Below are 18,092 nucleotides of genomic sequence, written 5' to 3'. Positions count from 1 at the left end.
TTTTTGCCTTCAACTAGTTTGTGTGGCACATTTCCAGCTTAGCTGTAGCTTGGGAAACTGCATGTTCACATTGTATTGTCTTGGAAGTACACATAAATATTGCCTCTTAAATTTTAAACCTGAAATTATTCTTTGATGTACAAACATAGAGAAATATAATTTAATTAAAAACTCTTAGTATGTAACTATTTTCTTTCTATCTCTTTACTGGATTAGTAGTTAGATGTTGCTGGTTGGCCTTTTTTTGGTAATTGCTTTGTCCTTTGAGCATTGTCACAATAATTTTTATATGGATAAAAGAATAATTAAATCTTTAAACTTAGTATATTATGTAGATTAGAAGGACTCTTTTAGCTGAAGTAAGCTATCATAGATCCATAAAAGTTGTTGGAGCTTTCGTTGGGGTAGGATTTCAGAGAAAAGAGTTGATCAGACTATGCGATGTGGAACCCTGGCCATACTCTAACCTCTACACTGCAGGTTTTCCACTGCTGATTTAGGCCCTGATCATAGAAAGCAGATGGATTCCTTTCCCCTATCCCTTAACTAACCCCAGCTGAAGTCGGAGGGGTTCCACACCTACATGGGTTTACATGCAGTTCACAGCTGCTTTGCAGCATTAATGTTTTCTGAGTACAGTTCTTCCGTCTGATCTGCAGTGTCAAACTGACAAGATTGGCAGTGGGGAATTTATGATTCACTTTGTTTTGGTTTTGGTTTTGTTCTGATTTTCTTTTGTTTCTGCTATCTGGGAAAGCAGGAGCCAAATGCTTTATCCTCCTTCCTCTGGGATGTTGGTTTGCTTGATAAACACATTAAAAGGACTATTAGTACTCGGGCAATATCCTCGATTCTGCAGTAGCTGTCTTGTGCACCTTTGATGTTACAGAACAGCGATGATGGTGGCTCAACCTGACTCTTGAGAGCATGATTTCCTTGGTGAAGGGATGGTGATGAGCCCTGAGAAGGGTCTGCACACCGTATTCCCCCACCTCCCAGCCGTGTGACTGAGAGAAAAAAGAATGATCTCTGGAGGGCCACAGGAGGCTAGTGTAGGTGGCAGTATTTCTCTAACTTCTGTAAGTGTGTTGCCTTAATAGGCCAGGACAAATCAAAACCAGAAAGAAGGGCAGTTTATTGCTCTACAATAAATGTAGACAGTTTGGTCAAGTGGAAGAAAATGGCCTTTATTTTACTCACCACTGATTAAGTTTCAGGTGGGAGCATTTGACATGTTAGTGAGTTTTAAGGACCTGTCTTAAGGACCTTAGCCAATCTAAGGACTATTTATCCCTGAAAACCACCATTATTATTGATTTAAGCATGTCTCCAGTGCCCCTCTTCATTTTACGAAGTAGACTTGTGCTTGTGCAGGCTATTTTCAGGTGAGAGATCTATTTCACAGAAAGCTCCAGGCTAAATGTATTTGTGGAGTCATCAGGCCAGACTTCTCATGCTTAAGAAATGGGGAAGTTTATGCTCTTACCACAGCATCTGCATAATCATAATCAGCAGCTTTGGTTTTGCTGGACAGGTTAATTAAGTCCAGACCAGCATTGCTCATCCAAATTGTTTGAATATCCTTCACTGCAAGAAAACTGCCTCTTACTTTGGGAGCGATGCTGCTCAATTCTGTCAGACCTGTTCATTTGCAGGGGAGGAGTAGAAGTGCAAAGAGGGCCACATCCTCATTGCCAGCATTTGTCACTGGAATAATAGAAGTTTTGGGAGCACTTCTAATTCCCTCTTATGTTTGAGACTTGTCTCCTTTTTACTTGGGGAAGTGTATGGGGAAGTGTTGGGTCCCATAGTGACAGTAGTTGTCACTGCTTCTTTAAGGACCATGAACTCTCAACTTGACTTGAAGAAACACACTATTTCCTTACTGTCTAGTGATAATCTATTGTTAATTATTACCCAATACTCTTCTTATTACCAGATGTTATGTAGTGTTTTTCCATTTCAGTTTTGAGGCTGTATGGGGACAGTTAACATACCGTCTTTTGGCCACAGTGCTCCCTGACCCACATCACGTCATTTTGTTTGCTGAATAGTGAATAGAATAGAGATACACTGGGATCTCCTCCTGGAGATGGATTAAGATCTGTGCTGATAGTATTAAGCCTCTCACTGCCTTGGATCACAAAATGGTTTTGTCTCATTTGCTACTAAAAATGGATGAGGTACCCTTTGGATGGTGGTATTCTCACCTTGCTGAGCATTTCCAACGGCCAAAGATTGTCGCCTCACTAAGTTCCATACAGTACCTGCTTGTTTCCCCTTGTTTAATGCATATAAATGGTCATTTGAGAGTACACATTCAGTGTCTTTTGTATCCCATTTCCACGCTTGGCAACCAGGCTGGGTCTATTAGTAGCAGGAGAAAGTGATTGGGATGGATAAGGACCAGTATTTAGTTAAGGCAAGAGCAAGGTGGTACAACAACTGGAAGAGATAGTGATGGTTTCTGTCTCATTGATTTCAGGAGGTTTGGACTACCCTGTTAGACACCTAGCTGCTCATTCTTTCTTCTCTTGTCAGCAGGGACAGAAGCTGCCTGTTCAAGGATGGCAAGGCTGTACTTTTTTTCTGGGGTGATCAATCTCACTCAGTCTTGAGACATGAGCCCATGGGACAGAGGACACAGTGCAAAGGGGAGCAGACAACTAGTACAAAGAAGATTGTGAAGGTGTCGTAAACCAGTAGGACAATGCAGTTCTGTAATCTGCTATATACACTGGTCGTTTTCCCATAGAATACTCCATTAGAAAACTTCATCTCAAACAAATTGGAGCCAATGCAGAAAAAATCAGTCATTTGCTTATTAAGCAGCGTCTCTTTCCCAGCTGCATTCTAAGTCTTCCTTATGGTCTGCATTGTCTGCCTTCTGGTTTCTGGATTCATTTTTAGCTGTTAGTTGTGATCTGTAAAACCATAAATGATCAGAGATATTTACTGAGATATTTACTCCAACTCTATGATATACTAGTGCACCTGAGGCCAGCTGAGGTGCCTGGCTTGAAACCCATCATTTTTTTCTGTTTGCAGATCCCTTAAAGCTTTTTTAACAGAGGCACAGGCAAAGGCCTTGTTTTTCTTTGGACTCATCAGAAGTAGCACAAGGATTCTCTGGCATCCCTAAATTTAAAGTAGGTTGAGAGTGGATGGTCTAAGGAAAGAGTTGTGACAAGCCAGTTTTCTGTAGGGCCCTGGGCCATTGGATCTTCTTCTTTCCTTGGTTTGTAGTAGACCAAGCTTATTATATTTTGGGACTACCTTTTCTCCCTTGCTTGTAGAAGCTGTGTGTTGCTTAAGCAGGGATTTGAGGTTTGGGATTCCAGGAATTATTCACAAAGTCAGGTTTTTTATATTGTTTTTATACGCACGCACACACACACTATATATATATACACACATATATGCATATACATATATGTGTAAAAATATGCACATACACACACACACATGCTTACATTATTTGTGATAGCATTTTGATAGGTCTGCTTATTAGTTTAGTGGATTGCCTGATTTTCTGACAGCATGGTGTTCCAAGAGTGAAACTGCCATTTAACCTAACAGAGAGAGGGGATCATAGTTTGTAATTCCAGACTGCAGAACAGTGCCTTGCTCCTTCTCACAGCGCTAACTGGAGAGTCAAGAAATAATCCTATTAGAAGGCCTCAATAATGCCAGAGGCCAGAAGAACTTGAAAAAAAATTATGCAGTGGTTCTATACAGCAAAAAGCGTAGGGATAAAACTTATAAAATACATAAATATTAATAAATCTGTATAAAATACTACAAATGTATTTTGTTGAGTTAGGTTTATATGTTGCCTAATACAGATGAATCGCACCTTAGTCATTGTCTCTCTAAGAACCTATTTTTTTCTTTTACTAATTAAAAAATTCCTTCAGCAAGGTCCCAAAGCCTTTTAAACAAGAAGCAAAAATCACTAAATCTCTGCAAACAGAAATTTAGTTCACCTACAGATGAAGCTGTTCCTTTCAACTCCATCTCAAACAAAAGAAGAGCAATCAGGTTGCATGCTCATGAAGCAATTGGTTACAGCTGTATAACTTTAGCAGTGGGATGAGGTGCTTCTTTCTCTGAAAATAAAACTAGGTGGGGGAAATTTGCTAGGCCTGATTTACTCAGAAATGCAGCTGGCTTTCTTAAAATTAACTTTTGTTATTTTAGCACAAGTTTTTTTTGTTGACACTGCTTTTTTTCAGCAAAGTATTTAAAGTTGATATAGCTAAAGATTTAAGATTATCTAAAAGTTTCCAACCAGGAATTTGTACTGACCTAAATACATTGTGGTTTTTTTTTTTTAAAAAAACCCATTTAACTCAAGCCAGTGCAACTTCTTTGTACAAACAATCTTTGTATAATCACTGAACAAGAACAGGCATTAATAAGTACCCCGGCAAGGTGCAGTATACTTTAGAAATCTTTTCCTTCTGAAATGAACGGAGGCTAGATTACTGGTGTGATCAGAAAGAAAAGGCATTAGGGCAGTAAAATAATGAACATATGCAGAAGCCAAAATTCTGCCTATATAAAATGCTTATAGTACTATGTCAAGCACCTCTGCAAATACCTGCATTATTATTCTGGCCCCATTTAAATCACTGGAAGTATTGCATGGGTGATAAACAAAAAAGAACAAAGATGTCTCTCATATAAAATCTCTGGAAGCTTCTTCAGTGTCTCAAAAAGGCAGTGTTGAGAGTATCCTGATTCGTTACTATGTTGAATGATAATAGCAAAAATTTTTTGAGAGCAAAATGGTGTTATCCCCCATAATGCAAACCACCCCACCCCCCATTTCTATTTTTATTTGACCATGTCAAGTTTTACAAGGTTTAGCCTGCTGTATTATATCCACCCCAAACTACTCTGCTTAGGTTATGCAGTTGCAAACCTCTACAAAGGCACTTTATTTGGTTTAGAAATGGCTTGGTCTCCATTTGGTTAAAGCAGTTAATGTAACACAAACTGAAATAAGCCTAGCCTGGACCAGAATAAGACTGTCCTCACCACTTTTTGCACAAGGTAATTTATATCACTTAAGGAAAGGGTTCCCCCTCACAGTTGGGATAATAATTCTTGGAAGTATATTAACCACAAAATTGAAAGCAAGCTCTTTGGACAGACCTCATCTGCAGTCTGCAGAGGCGAGAAGCCATCCTATCTTAGAGGGAAGTAAACTTCAGAAAGGGCCTTCTCTCCGCAGGGGAATGCTCTAGCTTGTCACTGCCAGCCCACATTACTGAACATTGGTGGTTTTTTGGTTTCGTTTGTTGTGTGTGATGACTGTATGAACATTCAGTCTGTGTGTTCTGGAATAATGGTGTGGTTAATGCTAATTTCCCAAACACTTAATGGTTTTTTAAATAATTTGAGTGTTTTCAGAGTTTGGCTTCTACCCTTCTGCCTTCAGCTGGGAAAAGCAACTACAGCATGTATGGTTTTCCAGAATGAAATGTGCCTGCAGTTTAAGACCCATAGATATCAACTTTTTTTTTTCTCAGATACAATCAATTATTTAAATGAAAATTAAATGTAATTAAATTTAAATTTACAGTGAAAATAATTGAATAGAAGTAATGAGGGCCTAAAAGTGAAAGTCTAATACTACTTTGGAATGCAAAGTATTTTTGCCTTTCCTCTGTCTCTCTATATGTGCTTATATATGTATGCATATGTAGTACTTGTATGGTATAGAATATATAATAGCCTTTATTTGTTACTTGTGAGTTTTGGACTCTGTATAAGGACACTGACATACTGTAGTGGGTCCAGTGGAGGACCACCAAGATGACCAGAGACTGGTGCACATGATGTACAGGGAGAGACTTTCTTCAGCCAGCAGAAGAGAAAGCTAAGAGGGGATCTTACTGCTCTCACAACCCACCTAATGGGAGGGTGCAGAGAAGACAGAGCCAGACCCTTCTCAGAGGTGTACAGTGACAGGAAAAGTGACAACAGACACAAATCGGATCGTGGGAAATGCCGATTAGATATTAGGAAGATCTTTTCACCATGAGGGTGGTCAAACATTGGAATGGGTGCCCAGAGAGCGTGAGCAATCTCCGTCCTTGGAGAGAGCCCAAACTTGGCTGGACAAGGCTCCGAGAAACCTGCTCTTGGGAGGGCATTGGGCTAGGCAGAGATCCCTTCTGATCTAAATTATTCTGTGATTTTGTGGTTTTAATTATGCATGACATATTGCTCTAAGCAAATTCTAAGCCTGAATAATTAGGCAATCCTACCCGCCTCCTCTCTTCCTGAAAAGTTTTTTTAAATCTCAAAAACTGCAAAGAAGATTGTGATTCTTCTCTGTCCAGTAAAGCTGACCCAGGAAAAGTTACGAACAATAGTTTACAATGTACAGCATGGGGTTATTATTTTTAAAAGTCTGGTTATTATTTTTAAAAGTCCTGTTATGAGTTGCAACTACTAAAGTAACTTTTAGCAGTCTGTAACTGAGACAGGTGGTGGCATCCTTTAAGTTATTTGGGCAAGGGTTCTTTCACAAAGTACTATTTTCCTTCAGAAAAATCTTTTTTTCCTTCCAATGGAAAAGCTGGCCTAGGAATTTTATTTGAAATGTCTGCTGAAATAGTACGTTCAGTATACTTCACATTCCTTAAGTGTTGTTCATGCTTGTAGCCCCTGGAAACCATGAGTTTGGGTTGCAATATGGCCTAAGAATATCAGTTTGAACATTTTGTAAGCATAGATTCTTGCCTTTTATATTTTCACTGCCAGTACCGGTTAAAACTAAAATCCTGGCAGGTTTTCTAAAGAAGTTAAGACTATTTCTTGTGGCATATGTATCTTGAATGAGCTTCTGTAATATGGAAACTGGACTATAAATGTGTTGAGTAAGGCCCTATTGATCTTCAGTATTTGCCAAATGGCTATGCTGGATTTCATAGGCCAGTACCTTTTACTTCCCTCATTTCTTCATCTAGGAATGACAATATGACTGAAGCAAACCCTGTAATTTACTGACAATAAGCTATATAACTTTTTCAGAGCATTCAAGGCCTGTGGGAGCTTTCTGCCTCTATGCTAGGATATGTTTTAGATTCTTAAGAGTCTTAAGTTTTTGACTTTGCTTTGTTTTTTGCTGGGGCTTAAATGTGGCTCCATTTTTGTGCCTGAGGTTTTGCAGATAACTGCTGATCCGTACATTTTTCTGTGAACAATTTCACTGCTGTTTTGTGGATTTGCAAATAAACTGCATATAGCAAACTTAATCTTCACTTTAAAAAGACTGCAGCTTTACTGCTGAAGAAGATAGTCCATTTTTGCTGCAAGATAGGTGAAAAGAATAGATCAGGAAAATGGACGGATGTCATCTATGCATGTGAGACAAGCATATTCAGTGTTGGAGGGGCAACAGCAGATAATATAGGAACAACTATTATTCAATGGATTTCTCAAAGACAGCAGGGGGTACTGCAAACTCAGACTTGTCTGGCTGAATAAATGTATGTGGCCCAGAGCAAAAAAAAATTCAGAGGACTGCTTTTCTGTGGGCTTAAGTCCATCTTGACAAGTGTTGGTGAAGGTATCAAATCCCTGGAAAATATTGTCCTCTATTTATTTACAGGACAGCTGTTGCACTAAACTTCCTACATTGGCTGCCTTGACAGCATGCCTGAACCTTCTACGGGAACAGTTTAATCTCTGCAGAACTTTGGCGCCTCTGCTGAATATGTCAGAGTGTTCAAAACTTTGTGTGATAAGTCTCTGTTTTGACTTCTCCAACTATCATATCTCCTAGATGGAGCAGAAAGCACCAAATGAATAAAGTAGGCTTGTTGTTCTGGCTTGACTCAGATTAGTAAATTGTACCTCACTTGCAGTACTTAACACGTAACACCCACAAGTAAATGCTAACTTGATTGTCTCTTCATTTGAAAGAATGAAATATAGGTTCTTTCTTGAAATATGGGTTAATTAACTCAAGCTTTGCCTTTTTATTTGTGTTTGCAAAATCCACCTCATGGATACATAACCAAGACCTTGTAAAAGAATTCTGTCTTCTGTAAATAGTTTGTTCAATCAGGTGTCCCATGTTATTCTTAAAGGGGTGGATTGCATATATGTGATATGAAATTATGTATAAAAATAATAAAATTATAAGCTCAACTAGATAGTATATTCAGTATTCACTATATAGTGTATTAATTATTCAGTATATGCCTCACTGTAACTTCAAAAAGGAAGTTTACATAAAAATAGAAATCTAAACAGAAAGTTTCCATGGAAAAATGCTAACCTAGGTACACTCAAACAGTATAATGATAGAATTAAATTTAATTTGGTTCTGACTCTACCTCTGCTGGAATCTTCTTTAGAATCGTAGGAAAACACTGCATCATCTTATTTTTCCTTTTATTCACACATCAAGAATATAAGCTGTCTGACATGAGAGATGATGCACTTCAGTTTCAATTTTCACTTTGTTTCACAACTCAATGTCGGTAATAATTCATCACCTATCAATATAGGTAATAATTCATGAACTTTTAAAGAAGCATGTTGTGTTTTGTAGGTTTTTTTTGATTCCTGAAGATGTTCTTTCATGAACATGAGAGAAAAAGACTATTTTTAACACTCCGGGTAAGGTTGTTATAAATTGTTATAAGTTATACTTTCACTGAGGTAATTAGTCTTCTGATAGTCTCACAGTAATTTGCCATAGCTTTGTATATTAAATATAAGATTGGATTCCTACAGGCAAAATACTTGCCTTAATTCTCAGAGGAATGAGAATGAAAATTCATGGATGGTGAGGGAGAAGGTGGTGTGTCGCATGACCATTACCTGAGGGCTTTTGTCTGTAAGTTGTATGGAGCTCAAGAGATATACATCGATAAGTGGTTGCACTACAAATTGCATAACGATGATTTTCTCAGCAGGATCTTGCATGGATGCTTCCTCTGTACTAAGAAAACTCCCTGAGATGGAAGGATTTTCTGTGGTCAGTGGGTCAAGGGATACATTCTACCCCCTAGAGCAAGATTTCTTCACCTCATGGATGAGGGACTTCAAGGAGTCTTGAAGTCAGAGACAATGTGGAATCACAGTGATTCATTCTTATCTTACCTCTGCTTGGGGAAAAACTTCTCTAGTTGTTATCAGATACAGAAAAAGAATGCAAATGATAGGATTACAGGAAACGACAGGAAACAACAGGAAAGTAGCAATAGTTCTTTTTTTTTCTTTGAAGATATTCTCTACAAATAGCCACCATACTACACAAAGCTAAACTAATTCTACCTATACATAGGAATTTTGGGGAAATGGCTGCCCTGATTGCTTCAGAGGTGAAGCAGCTAAAGAGACAGTGTCTTGGGGTCAAGCCCCACCATCTACAAACCTTGTAGGCAAACCCCCTGACAACATACAAAGAAACATTAAAATGTTAAGCTTTCAAAATCAAGTTTGCCTCATTCAGTAAATGTCAAAATTAAGGCTACAACAAGCTTAAGTCAATCCTGAAGTACCATACTTTTAAACTTGTGGTCTGTGAATTACGGATGGACTGTAAGGCTTTCAAACTATTCACCCGTATTCCTGTACATACAACAAAGCAAGCAAAATGGCCAAAACCAAACTTCGAATGTTTAGCTGTTTACTCAGATGAAACGATCATGGAAGTGCTGCAAAAGATGGTCCCAGGATTTTTTCAAGAAGCTTAGGTGGTCCTTTGACTAAAACATAGAAAAGCACCTTCATGATGATATTTCATATAACATCTTTGTGGCAGAATTAGGGAGAGAAACAGATCGCCTGGAACTGGTCCAGTGCTTTAGAAAGAGTAGCTTACTGTTTGCCCAGTGCAATAAACGAATTACAGAAAAAAATATTATGTGATAGCCTGTTTTCTGCTATACATAGAGGGTCAGAGTTAATTCTGACATTTTTAGTATTTATTACACAGGCAACTTAACTTAATTTACATTGTTTTGACTGCAGCAAAATTATGAACAACGGAAAGCAGAAATTTGAAACAGAGTATTAGAGTTGTGTATAAACTTGTTTGTCACAATCCTACAAGAAAAAAAGAAAGAAAAATATACCTGATGTAGCTGTTCAGTTAGTAAACTACAGTTACCACCCAACCGATATGCCATAACTTGGAATGGATCCAAATCTTTGTTAATTTCCTGAACTAAATCACGTATGATCAGCTAAGAAGTGACCACATGCCAGTCTTCTCCCCAGCTTTCTTTTTCCCTCAGCTTTGGATGGAGGATGAGAAGTTATGATGGTTTTTCTGTACTGCTTGAGAGGGAGAGAGAGATTTCTGTGGATCCTTCCCACTTAGGAAGTGCTCTGTGTGGGAGTGGCTGGGATTCCCGAGGGCTCTGCTACCTCGTGGAAAGATTGCCAGCAAGGTATGAGGAACAATATCCCAAGGAGCTCTTGCTTTTGTTCTGCTAACATTTAGGCAAGCTCAACTATTGCTTAGCTCCTCCATTACCCTAGAATATATACAATTATTTAGCCTTTTTTCATCAGCTCCATCAGACATGCCACTGTGATAGTCCCTGATCTTCTGGCATGGATCATATGAATGTGGAAATCAGCAGTCCAGGGTTTTCTGTGTTGCCCCATGAATATATCTTAAACCTTACCTGAGGAGGCTATCTCTAAGGTTATCCATTTAGAAGTGCTAACCTGAAACGTAACAATAAAAACTTAAGGTGCAGTGATATTTTTGTCAGATATCCACTAGCAGCTGAGCTAACAACAGGCTCATTTTACAGAGATGACAAGATAGTTGTGGCCTAGTAAGTGGTTTGATCATACTTACCTACGCTAGATTGGAACAAGCAGCTGAGAGCCAAAGTGTCTCAGGTCTCATCACCTGTAACGTAAAGCCCTCATTCCACGGGTTGCTGTGGTTTTGTATGTGACATTAGGAATGCATTGTATAAGCGTCTTTTTATAAAGGACTAAGCTGCATTACATTCTGAAATTTTCTGTGTCAAAGTCAACTCTTGATTAAGGCAGTATATACCTAATGAAATGAAAGCTGTTCATTTAAAACATTATAAACCAGGGAGGAATCCAGCCTTCTGTTTCTACAGTGTTTGCAATCTCATTTTTAGATCTATGTATATAAGAGACACCACACATTCCTGATGAGGATACTTCCCGTTTTTACACCTGGTACAAGCCGTTCCAAATTAATTTGTCTGCCGATTTTGATATTAGCACAGTTACTGCCATAACCTGTGCCATGCTGAGAATATTTGTATAGTTCAGAGCACACGACCTTCACATTATCATCTGTGTAGCAATGTGAACTGATGTCAAGAAATGTGGGGTTTAATCTGACTAAATGGATTTTTTTCTTAAACATTGTTTTCTCTTCTGGAATCGGATCCCTTCCCTCTGAAGTCAGCGGAAAACTCTTGTGAATTCAAGCAGAACTTGGACTGAAGCTTTAGCATAGGCATGTGTTTCTTTTTTATTGTATGTCTTTAAGATTAAAAGGGGAATAAGTGTAAGAATAAAAAAGACAATAGAGTGAACGTTAAAGAAAAAGGAACCTTTGAAATCAGAAATTTTACAGATTACTCAAATACATTTACAATAAGCTGCATAGCAGATAGGAAATGTGATTGGGAGGTTTCTGTAATGTTTTAATGTAGAGAACATAGCCACATTTAATGAAAGATGAACAGTCTGAATTTGGCAGAAGTGGCAGCTCGTGTTTTTAGGCTTTTCTAGTCAAGGACCCTGGAAATAGCTAAGCAGGCATCTAACCTATATCTTTCAGGTTATAAACTGAGCCTACTCTTTATTCTCCACATCATAGTACCACCCAATTTGGCAATGTTGCTTGTATCCTTTTTAAGAAAGCTTCAGAATTGCTAGATTGCCTTAGCAGGAAAGCTGCAGGTCCAGACCATTTTCCTGAGCAAAGTGCTGGTGGGAACTGGCACCAGCTCAGCTCTGTGCCCCAAAGCTGAGTGTCCCTTAGAGAATTCAAAATCTGAAAAGGCCTGGTCCAGAGCTCAAGCACATTAAAGAAAGCAAAAAGGTGCTACAGACTTCCTGTACAGCGGTTGACTAGCCCTCTAGCAGTAAAATAAATATAGGTGAATGCTACCCTATGGAAGTAAGGGAGCGCTCTAACATGGATTTCAGGAAGACCACGGTGTTGTCTGTAAGTGAAGAAAGTCTCTGTAAGCATATGGTCCCAGCTATGTATGTCTTATTCCTGCAAGTAATCCCTTTCGTAACTAGTCTCCTTCCAAATGGTTAGGTTCCTGTGACTTTCTATGTGAATAAAGATTTGGCCTATCATTTGAGCTCTGATTTCATTGCTGGTGAGTATTTAAAAGTCTTTGTCACAAGACCAAGGATTTAATTGTCACTTTGCTTGCCAGTCCCTCCAGAGAGGCTAAAGCGTGTGGGAGCAAAGGTGTATATGTCAGTCGTTCCCATGGATAACTGGAGGACGTCCAAATCTCCATAACCATTGATATAACACTATTCAGCTACTAAAAATTCCACAGTCTGTAAGTGGAAAAAGTAGAATTCCCATCATGCTCCTAACTTGTGGTCTTCTGCATAAAGTACTTGTTTCCCCAGATGAGGTTTCTCTTAAGAGATAGGACACCTTCCCTTTTTTTCCTTCTGTATTTAATCATTTCATCATCCATTATGTAGTCCATCTGCCCTCTTGTGGTTTCCTTTTTGATCTTTCCACTTTTACTTTGCATTTTTCAGAGGCTTCTTGACTATTTTATATTTCCTGTTCTCGAAATGTGGGATGAGCTCACGAGTCAAGTTTCACCTTGCGATGTATTTTCCTAGTCTGAGCAACTCTGAAATCCATTTTTAGTGTTAGATGAGGCTGGGAATTAGTTGCAGCCCTGGAAAGACATTCAGTGTCATAAACAATATGGTCAGTTCTCTTAGGAGTTTTCCCAGTTGTTCTGACAGTCTGAGAGGAGAGCCCTTCCTCCTAATTCTAGAAGTCCCTGGTCCAGTCCCTGGATTTTTAAGGTGTTTCTCAGCTGACTCGTCTCTTTTGGGGGATGGCAAATGAGTTTCGAGGGGTACAGTTCTGAGAGAGGTGAAACGGTGGAATTAGGGAAAGATGCACGGCAGATGCACAGCAGTCCTAACACTTTCTGTTGGAAATAGAGCCTTTAACTAAGAACTAGATGTAATGATCTCTTAGCCTGCCTTACCCTTAGCCTGATGAGCACTACGGCTTATGCATTAACATTATTGATGTCAATAGGGCTATTTGTTAAAAAAATGCTCTTTAAGAGTGGCTTTGCATTCACCTTGGCAAATCAAACTCTGTAGGGCAATAGGACTTTGTGGTGTGTGCTTGTATCATGTGATGCAGGGATGCTGATTGTATCCGTGATAAGGGGGAAGAAGTGCCTTCTTCCTCATTTTCCTTTGTTCTTCTAATGGAGTAATTACTAAGTCTCAAGTCCTGCCATCATCACAAAAGGATGTATTTGAGCAGAAAAGTGCTTCCCAGCATAGTGCTATCTGGTGCTGAACAAGGATCACTGAAAAGAAATCAAGGATTTGATTCCTATTTGCAATTTTGACCTTTTTCAAATGCTTTTCAGATCTGTCACCCCAGATGGTGCAGCTGAGGTGCGTGCGGGAGGTGGCTGGCAGGAGGCAGCCAAGGGATGTTCTGCACCTCTTCAGAAGGGACAAGGTCTCTCACTGGTTCTCTTCCAAATATTGCATTGTACAAGCTTTTTCAAAACCACTAGAGCTGGCTGAGGTGTGTGCTGGAATTTGCTGAATGACATACTAAGACTTAACTAATTTGACATTTATTTTCTTCATATTTTAGTTTCCAGGAGTGTTTTATGGTGATCTACTTCTGAACCTCCTGTTCCACAAAAAACATGCACAGTGCCATGAGCCCCTCCCATTCTTTATGGCTCCTTTGAGATTCGCAGGGAAGCAAAGTGACCCTGTATCTCACTTAATGAGACTCGTTAAGTGTGTGTGTGTGTGAAGTTCAGTGCTGAAAAAGCAAAGTGTTTGCCAAAGGTTCCCGGATCGGAGCATAGAAAGTGAGAGAAATAAGAATGGACCACTGTTGCATTTTGATATTTCTTAGCTTGGAAAGAATAACTAAATATCATCGCTAAAAGTACCCCATAGGCACTTCTAAGCCTATATGAGCTCTGAAAATTGAGGAAGCTGGAAGCTGCTTCCAGGAAGCCTCAGGGTATATCTATATAGAGAGTTGCAGAAGACAGAGGGTGCTCATCCCACACTCAAGTTTACTGGCTGCAAGCCAGCTGTGAACAAGGGCCAGGTACAGCTATTTTAGCACAGTCCTGGACTTCAGCTAGCATGCTCTCTGCTTCTGGGACAACAGGCTCTTGCGTCAGAGAGAATTGTTTCCTTTCAGAAGTTCCTCAGTTTGAGTTGCTACTCTCAACAGCCACTGAAAATGAAATTCTTACCATTTGTTACTGTACCACAAATCCAAAGCCTTTCTTTCCTACTCAGAATTTGTAGTAAATGCAGTAAAAATATAATTCAGACTTATTTAAGGCTGTGACAGAAAGCGAAACTGCAAGAGCTCTTCACTACTGATTGCTTGCACACTGAAAATCACTCTGACTTCACTAAACATATCTGAAAGGGTACGTCTGACAACAGAAGAGTAGGATCTCTTCTTCATTCGAATGGGAAGTTTACTTACTGCAGGGTTTCTCACTCACCAGGCTATTTGAGTTGAATTGTGATTTAACACAGAAGAACTTCTGAAACCAGAGAAATAATAAAGAAGTAATTGTATTGTATTTGCGTTTATCCCTTGCTCTATTAATAAAGTCAAATTCTTGTCAACGAAACAAAAAACAGTTCCCCAAAAGATGGTGCCCGGCCTTACAAGGACTGGCATGAGCACTAGCAGACATATACTACCACGCCTCAAATTTAGTTTAACTTTAGTAAATCATAGGTGTCTGCTATCTGTGATTGTTTATTGTTCAGGATGAAGACTTGTATATTGAGACCCAGAAGGAGAGCACATAATTATTACTCTCTCCCTTTTTCCACAAAGCAAAAATAAACTTACAGCATCAAGGTGATACGCCCTTCTAAATGGAGCTCCTCTGGCCTGAGCTATAAAGTGCAGCCAGTTCTATCTACAGACAGATGCTCGAATTGCGTAGGTGTAGGGAGAGAAGTGTACTATCTGTGGAACAAGCAAACAAAACCAAAACAAAATCCTATCCTGCAGACTCTCAAAAGTTAATTGTTATCTTAAAGCTTAGTTGTTTCCCTCAGAAATTAGGGAGTAGAGGGAACCAAAAGAAAGTAATTTCATTTTTTCAATCTGTTCTGAAAGCCTGTGTAACTTAATTTTTGAGAGAAGTAGAAGATTTTTCTGATCATTTTAGGGCAAAATTCCAGTTCTGTGTCCCAGATCTTGCCCCCAAAATGTGATGTCAGTTGATATTCTAAACTTTTTCTAATAATGAAATTTTACACTTAACCAGAATAGTAGAAGCCTGCAGAGATTTCAGCATTCATGAGAATAAATTTGGTCGGCAAGAGTTACTTAACGCTACCCAAAAGTTACTGTAATAATTAGAAATTCTGGGCTAAATTCTGTGATGAAGTAACTGGCACAGTTCTAGTAACTACTGTGAAAACTCATTGGTGGTTACTACCATGAAAACCTATCCTGATTTTTTTTTTAAACAACAATCTTCACGTGGCTTCTGTGAAATATAACACTTTTTTCTAAGCAAAAGAGAATTGTAGTAAAATTTAATTTGTCCTATGGCAGTCTGTTGGCTAGGCCTGTGGTTACGTAGATTGTATAAGACTTAAATTTAGTTACTAAAAGGTTAGTTTTCCTAAGTCATTGCAGAGGAGTAAACTGGGTTTCCAGGTATAGGCTGTGTTTTTTTAAGAAATGTCTGAGGGGAAAAAAAAAAGTATGATAAAGCAGGGCAATTTATTGTTCTGCATTATGCTTGGGACCGTGTATGAAAAATTAAAGGCTTTTGGACTATTTATACTGTGGCTTTGGTTTTCAGCTGCAATATTTCTGAGTTCAAGCAGAAGTAATATTTACTAAGAATGCAAGTGGCAAATGGTTCTCTTGTGTTGCTTATTATGCTTGTATGATATCACAAATATTATCATAATATTGAGGTTCAAGATAGAGTTCTATTTCTGCTGCTTCTCTGACTGCTGATACAAACAGTTGATGATTGTGGTGTACAGAAATGGTTGCGTTCAGTTAAAGCACACTAGTGTCATTACTCACTATAAGGTTTTTCAAATACTGATAGATAGAGCAGAATCATAAGATTATTACAGAATTAATATGATCTGCTAATAGCAGAAGCCTTGCCCTTGTAAGGCGTATGTATGGGAACAAGAAGTCCTGCTTCTGAAGTCAGGCTAGACCAGTATACCTGGAGTTTAGCTGACCTTGAGGTAAAAAAAGCACAAACATCCTAACTAACAGCCGTGGTGACAATTCATTGGTACCCCAAGAAACAGCAGAGTGTGATACTGTCAGGCCCCATCTCATTCATATTATGCATATCAGAGTGAAGTTAGAGTGATTTTAGAACAGTGAAATTAAAACCAGGTAACTGTAGGTCAGTTTTCATCAGCTTGCGCTATTAAGAATATTAAAGGCTCTATCATCTGGTAGCCTAAACTGGTGACGCTGACTTTGGCAGGACTGCAATAATTTACATCAGAAGACCTTTAAATTTAGCTCCATCTAATCTATGTCAAGTACTGTTCAAGCTACTCATGTGAAATCGTAAGCTAACCAAATGTTGAAAACTCCCATTGTTTTTAGGAGCAACTGGACTACATCAGTGCTCATGTTCAATGTAGTTTTATACATTTTTGTAATAATAGATTGAAATTAAAACATAGCTGATACTAACAGGAGAGAGTATGAGCTGGTTCTTTGTGTTTTTTTTGCTTATTGAGATTCAAAAACACCTTGAAGAAAATGATCAAAAGACAGGTAGCTTAAAAACAAAGTATATTTTCTTTTTGAGTGCTTTGTGTCATTTCTAATAGTATAAAAAATAACTCTGGTAGCTAAGAAGAACCAAGTTGTATACCTAGTGTAACAACCACTTGAGCCTTCTGCTTGTGGTTTCAGTTCATCTTGCACTGAGGCTGATGCAAATGTTACTACATATGACGGCCTGTAATATAAACAAAAAGGTTCCCATATATCACCCTTTTCTCTTCCATTTCTTTGAGACACTTCCTGACTCCCAGCACTTCTCAGAAGTTCATTCTTTCATCCCACCTCCTCGTAACCTTTCAGTTCTCCTAAATGACTCATTCCTTCCTCAATCCAAGGCTGAGGGACAAAGCAGGACCTTCTAGATTCATACTGGATGGGCTGATCAAGGTATTAGGATATTTAATATTTTCAGCTCAGCTCTGCGATACCTATTTAGATGATCCTGGAACAATTCCAGAAGATTGGCAATGGAACGGTTAAATTATACATAGTCTGTTTTCAATATGTTTTAGGACAAGTGGTGTATTGAAACCAATTATTTTCGTCAAGGTAATTTTTAAATCTCACTGTTTGAAGATGCACAGGTTTGTAACAGCAAAGTTAGTGGAATTGCATTTCTGCAGTAGCTTTTTTCACTACCACTGTAGTGTTTTGGTTTCCCCCTTCTGTTCAGAGATTTAAAAGGTTGGCAGTAGGGCTTCCTGTGAGTGCATTAAAAATGTAGGTAAAACCATTAAAATGGTATTATTAAACCTCTTGTCCAATTGAGAAATAACATCCTCAGTGCTAAGTAAGGCATAGCTGTTACAGTGTTGCTAGTTTGTTCTTTTCAAGTGGTCAGAATATTAAAGAGAAATATGAAAAACATCCCCTTACACCCTAACCTCACAGGTTAGGCTGGGTGCATCCCCTTTGGCAGTAACACTTGTGGTCCTAGTGACTTAAACCAGCAAAGCAGGTCCTGTCTCTATAACCTTCTCCAAATGCATGCCCAGCGCTGTTGAAAGATCCGTGTCTCATCTGCATAGGCAACATA

The sequence above is a fragment of the Calonectris borealis genome, chromosome 2 (assembly GCF_964195595.1).
Source record: "Calonectris borealis chromosome 2, bCalBor7.hap1.2, whole genome shotgun sequence".
In the NCBI taxonomy this organism is placed as follows: Eukaryota; Metazoa; Chordata; class Aves; order Procellariiformes; family Procellariidae; genus Calonectris; species Calonectris borealis.
Note: the sequence above shows the minus strand (reverse complement) of the source record.